General features: G+C 44.8%; 1 long non-coding RNA gene across 1 annotated transcript in view; it reads left to right on the forward strand.

The window, feature by feature from the left end:
* Nucleotides 1-1,112: 1,112 nt before the first annotated feature.
* Nucleotides 1,113-6,597, forward strand: part of LOC116063204 — an 11,740-nt gene continuing 6,255 nt past the window's right edge. Inside the window, exon 1 of the long non-coding RNA XR_004108209.2 lies at nt 1,113-1,745. This is a non-coding gene — a long non-coding RNA (uncharacterized LOC116063204). The remainder of the gene's footprint in view (nt 1,746-6,597) is intronic.

Consider the following 6,597-nt stretch of genomic DNA (forward strand, 5'->3'; position numbering starts at 1 on the left):
AATTAATAATATATATATTCATAATAGTGTGTGTATGTGTGTGTGTGTGTGTGTGTGTGTGTGTGTGTGTGTGTGTGTGTGTGTGTGTGTGTGTGTGTGTGTTATCTTGTTTAACTATATTCGTGGGGTCCAAAGACAGGGAATACAGTATATTTGTGGGGTCCGGACAGCTTTGTGGGGACAAAATGCTGGACCCCACAACTTTAAAGGGCTGTTTGAGGGTTAAGACTTGGTTTTAGGATTAGGGTTAGAATTAGGTTATGGTTAGGGTTAGGGTAAGGGTTAAGGTTAGGCATTTAGTTGTGATGGTTAAGGTTAGGGTAAGGGGCTAGGGAATGCATTATGTCAATGACGGGTCCCCACAAAGATAGTGAAACACACTGTGTGTGTGTGTGTGTGTTAATCTGTGTGTATGTGATGTTTTTCTTATTGTCCTAGCAGCAAAAACATGTTCTTGTTTCATTTTGTTTTTGCCACTGGAGTCTTGTCAACAAGTTGCGAATGCCTCTCTCCATCCCTTTTCTCTCTTTCCGCAGACTTTCTCAGAGGACCTTAGCACTGATGAAAGCAGGTGCCTTGGCACGCCTCTCATTGAATTAGGAATTCCGCAGCGTAAAGTGGCAGCATTGTTGATGAAAGGTTAGAGCTGTTTCAAATTCTCCCCCTAAATGAAAAGGCCCTCTCTCCAGCGTTTGTAAAAAAAGAGGGCTGACATTTTGGTTGCATCAGCTGTATATCTAAAGTGTCTGCTGCAAAATGCCAAAACGATCAAAGCCAAATAGGGAGGTAAATAATCACAGAGAGCACCTAGGCGCTCTTTGTTAGGTTATCTACCCACAAACCTTAGTCAGACCTCATAAAATGTCATTACGCCCCTCAGTGATAATTCTGTGAATGCCCACCATTTAATGATAAACATTTACATGGTGGCAGTGAAAGGAAATTATCAGGTCTTACATTAGGGATTAGATTCGGTGGCTGAATTAGTGTCTGTTCAAGGGCAGAAAGGAGGATTGGAAACTCAGTGGGTGGAACATGAAGAGATTTCACAAGAGGAGGCAGGTGGTTGTGACAGAAGACATTAAAACCTCTCTCTCTCTCTCCCCCTCTCGCTCTTTCTCTCCTTTCTTCTTGTGCCTACTTCCAAACACACCTCTATGACATGTCGCGGATGTGCGTGGACATCTTCACTTCGGATCGAAGGCTGGAGGATAAAGAAGGGAAACATGTTTAAAAGTGCCACAAAAGCGCTCAGGATGTGAGAGACTTGATCACTGACCGTCATTATCATTGCCCTCTGTTCAGGTCAGCCTTGCACACGTCACTACCTCTCTGTATTGTTTATTGTTATAAAGATCAGACATGCTATCTCCTTACCTCGCCAACATGCCGCTGTTCTGGCAACACAGACTCTCTGGCTGCTACAGTGACTCATAGTAGAGCTCAAGCACTTCATGTTTGCTCCTCTTTTTAGCCATTTACACCCTACAAAAGGGAGGGATCATGCTAGAGGTTCAGTCATATATAAGGATTATTAAAGGAACATGATGTCGAAAGGTAAACTTCAACTCTGCGCCCGCCCAACAGGCAGACAGGGCTGGGAGGCAGCGCAAACAGAATGGATGTATTTGCTTTTCATGTGAAAATCAATGGGCCCAGACAGATGGCGGTTTGTTTCCTCACTATTTACTCCCCGGCTCCATGACAAATGTCCTCGCCGCCCCTCCTGGGCTGACGGTGCACAGGTAAGCAGAAAGCCATCCCTTCCTTTCCCAGCCTAAATGGATGACAGATGTGCCAGCTACCGCCTTATTCCTTTCTTTCTTTCTCCCTCATCCATTCCCTGCGACCTAGCTACAGCAAACAGCCTTGAACTCCTTTGAAAGGAAAAAGGTTTATTTGCTTGATAAGCTACTCCATCAGATAAACATATTTGTCTTTATCAGAAACATTGGCCACATAACACTTTAAAAAGCCAACTGGAAATGTTCCGCTATCAACAAAGCTTTTATTCATACAGTATGGTTTGGTGAGTCACATTGTGGAACAGGAGACAGACAGCGTCTATGGTCCATTACCACCAAAGATAGATAGTGACAAATACGTTGATGAGTACTTCGTGCCAGCCATGCCTGAAGTGTCTCAACTCAGAGGGGGCGGTTAACTTGACCTGTAAAAGGTTGAGGTGCTAAAAGGATCAGACACATGAACCACCACATATAGGATACCTCCTGCACGACTCATATATTACAAAAAATTATCCATGTATCCATGTAAGAGCATTACATCTCTTGTTCATTTGACGCAAAAAAACAATAACAAAAAATTAATGTTGATCAGCTTGTCGACTCTGAAACTATTTCCCTGGATAGAAATTTACACAAATAGCTTTTACTGGAATCTTCAACTTCAACTTCAGCTTCAACTGGGACTGTGTCTGAATATTTTTCCTGGTCTCAATCAGTACAAACTCCAGTTCTAGAGACAGGAATGATCCTCACTGGAATCAGTCTGAGGTCTGCACCGCTGAATCTGTGGGTTTTAATAGAGCCCTGTGTGGAATCAGACTTTCCTTTTGCTGCTTTGAGAGTTATGTTTAGTCAAACAGTGGCACTTCTGCTCAAGTACACCAAGACAGCACAGAAGGTACATTTCTCTGATTCAAAAGTTTTTTTCTGTGACTTCTTTTTCTGTGATTCGCATTCGCAGGCAGACTGCTGGTCACACAAAGCCGCAGCTTGTAACAGAGGATGCTGCTTCCCCTTTATTTCTCCGTATTTTGCAAGAGAAGGAGGGGTGAGAAATGTTGAGGGGGTGGGAGCGGGTGAAAGTCAGCATTCCAGCTAGGCCAGAGTGGAGCAGAGGTTGTACGGGTATAGAGAGCATGGGTGGAGGTGTGGGTGTTGCGGTGGCGGCAGTGCTGGGGCGTAGCACAGTAAAGAGCAAAGAGCAGTTCCTGATTCCACAGCCCTGAGCTCACTACCTTTGCGGCTGCCACCAGCCACTCCTTTTGTCCTTCACACCATCTTCTTCCTTCTCCTCCCACTACCTCCCCTCCCTCCACCATGTCTCTCCATCTGAGGTGTTAACTCCTTGTTGGGCAGTTCCAGAGACATTGGCATCGATGTCGGTTTTCGTGGAAGCTAGGGGAAGAGGCGGGCGTGCTGCTATGGATCCTTACTGGAAGTAAAGGCTGTGTGTGCCAGTAAAGTGGAAATGATTCACTCCACAAATGTTTTTTATCCATTTGCAACACCATATAATCTGCCTAGCAATTAACTTTGACCTGGCAGGATGGACGTGTCAGCACACACAAATGCACGCACGCACACACACGTACACACACGCAAGAACACATACAGAGGACAGTACAGGATCAAGCAGGGAGGAACGGAGCAACTCAAGACGAAACAAGGTAGACTGAGTAGGAGCCCTGGATTGGTCACGCCTGTGGTTAACCCATAAACACTAGGTTTAGTCAAGCTACACTAAATCATGAATGTTGGCTATATGAGCATTAAAAACAATAGCAGATTAGTGATAAAGCCAACTGTTACTGTGTCACCACATTGAATATCTAATGCATGTCCACAATAGAGCATTATTTCAGCAAATAATAAGACTCATAAGCCAGATTGACAGGTGAATACAAGAATTGCACAGGACAGGAAATGGTGACGCACACACACACAGTACAATATGTCATGGAGGTGAAATAACATCCTAATATGGATAGGTAAGGGAGAGGAGGAGGATGGGGTCTGAGCGCCTAGCACAGCCCAGTACCTGGAACAGACTGGGTAGGGTTTGGGAAGGTACATCTACACTTCTCTCTACACTTCTGTTTTTACACGACACACAAGCATGTGTGTGTGGTTGTGTGAGCTTGGCATTACACAATACAAGCAGTAGACCATGACATTTGAATGTGCTGACTGTCCTTTGGTAGGCGACACACAGGTGACGTGTACGCAGCGGAAAGAGATGACCTTATGATAGATCAACTGTTATTGCTCCCTCCCTCACTCTCCCTCTTTACTTCTCTCTCACTCTCCAGCCCTGTCGCTGTCCTTTGTCTTGTTCTCATCCCCCCCCCCCCCCTTGCCCATGCTACCTGGTTCTCTCTCTTACACAGTTTAATAAAATAAACATAGCTCACATGGCTACATATTGTCCTCTGGCTGCAGGAGCTATAAAAAGAACCACTTGTCTGCATTTATTTATCAATGAATGTGTGCCTCCCCTGCTTTCACTTTGCAGGATCAGGTGGTACATGATTAAGGGCACTATTACAGTTTGGCAGCTCTTGACTTTACTCCGTAACCTCTGCTGGCATAATGTACTCTAATGTGTTTGAGTTCCATTTGAACTTCCAACTATCCTGCCGTCCCTAGCATGTTGATGAAAAATGTCCACCTTTAGAGAGCGCGCTGCCGTGTGCAAGTGTAATTAGTGGAGAAAAAGTCAAGGGGTCCTCGAACGTAAAGACATAAACCATGGCACATTTTAGTTGTGTGGTAGTTATAATGAAGCATGTATTTCATTCTGTTATTCACTCTTACTTTTATGTATTTTCTTTGGAGAGAGAAGATGGTTAATAAACTTGATGATCTGTGTGTGCTGTTGGGTTTGTGGTGCTGCGGTCTGCACACTGAATAGAGGATGTCAATGTAAACACAGACAGTCAGCGCAAAGGAATGTGTGAGGCACGCTAAAAACCCTGGGGACAAAGTCCAAAAGAAGAAAGGGAGGGGTGAAGAAAGGAAGAAAGGGGGAGTGAAATGGAAAAGAGAACAAGAGAGGGAGTTAAAGAAGATTAGGTGAAGAAGAGTGGAACAAGGAAATACAGGACAATGTGAGAAGTTGAGAAAACAAGTGGGAGAGGAAACTAATTTTGAAGGCGAAAACAGGAGGATGTGAAAATGCAAAAAAGGAGAAGAATAAAGAGATGGAGACATGGTGAGGGGCCTTTTGGGGTGGAGAGATAAAGAAAGGAGGAATGAGGACCAAAGTAAGAGGGATAGAGGCCAGAGGAGTGGGAGGAAGTGGAGGGAGGGGGCAAAACAGGAGGGGGACCTCACCCTGGAGGCAGAAAGATGAAAAGAGAGAGGAGTGGAGAGATAGCAGAAAAAGAGGGTGTATGAGGGAGGGTCAGTGAAGGGCTGAGGTGGCAGTAGATCATTCATTCGGAGTCGGGTGGCGTGAGGAAGGAAAAGCCATGAGCAACTTCAAAGGCCTCGGGAGGCCTTGACAGAGAGGAGGGTTAGAGTCCTGTAATCCTAAAAGAGGTTAGAGGCCTCCAACTTCTGTTCCTGGTGCTGCTGAAACTAATTTAGCCGGAGGGCCCCAGAGGCTCCCAAGAGGGGCCGGGTCGTAACCAGAGGAGTTGTGAGTGACAAAGTGCAGGGGACTCGAGGCCGGGAACACACACGACAGGGCAGAATATTGAATATGCTCCTCACTGGCCGACAGTACGAATACAAATGCTACATGCTTTTATGAACAGTTGCAGAATCATACGTATTAAAATAAACAGATGTTCTCCCTCTGAAGGAAAATGGGGTCTGTTGTTAATATGCAATGTGTACGTTATCAGTGAGTTCTTGATCTGCCTACACATCAATGAATATTACATTTGCGCCTCCAAGAAAAATGCCTGGGTGAGTCTGACACCGTAGCTTGGCTTCTGAACAGAGACCGAAACGATCAAAACAGATGCCTCTCCATCCCAACGAAGTCTAATTGACATGAGGTCGAGAAGGGAGGGGCATGTCACGTTTCAGCTCATCCACTCACACACACTAGTCACATTCAGGAAAAGTTGAGGTTTTATGTTCAAGCAATTATGTTTTACAATCACCCACACTGAATTCCTTCTTTGCTGACACATATGGAATTACTGCACTGGCTCAGAACCGCCAGGAATGACAGAAAACCGTAAAATACATGTAGGCTCTGTGAAAGGAGACACTCTTGTGACGAAGCTTCGGCGCCTGCTGCTAGCATTTGAATGGACTGAATGTCAACTGCAGAGTCCAAGTGTAGTCACATTGAAGAACATCAACAGCCACAGCCTACATAACGCACAAAAAGCATTTGACATCTGACAAAAACTAAAAAGTGTGGGGGTGCATAGAATGAATACATACATATATTTCTTTCATGCATTTAATGATGTTCGGTGCGTGTACACCTATGTATGTGTGTGTGTGTGTGTGTGTGTGTGTGTGTGTGACGGGGAGGCATGGCCAATGAGTCATCCTGTACTAATCATACAGAAAACGCTTGGAACTTGTTCATATCCTTGCCTGACTGCCCATATGAAACTGACCGTACACTGTGCACATGTAAACAGACTGAAATTAAGCATTACGTTTTGAGATAATAAAACCAATACAAAAGTAATGAGTTGACTCACAGGCGTAGTCATGGAAAAAGCGGCTGCATGGTGTCTTAAAGGAGAAAAAAACGGATTATCAACAAGGTAGGCAGCAAAGATGCTGTGGGTGTTTGTAGTTTCGTAGAATAAGAACACAGGAAGCACAATTAAAGGCTGCAGGTAAGTGCTTAGAGCTATGTGAGATCGTAGGTGTGCCT

The sequence above is a fragment of the Sander lucioperca genome, chromosome 11, assembly GCF_008315115.2.
Source record: "Sander lucioperca isolate FBNREF2018 chromosome 11, SLUC_FBN_1.2, whole genome shotgun sequence".
Taxonomy (NCBI): Eukaryota; Metazoa; Chordata; class Actinopteri; order Perciformes; family Percidae; genus Sander; species Sander lucioperca.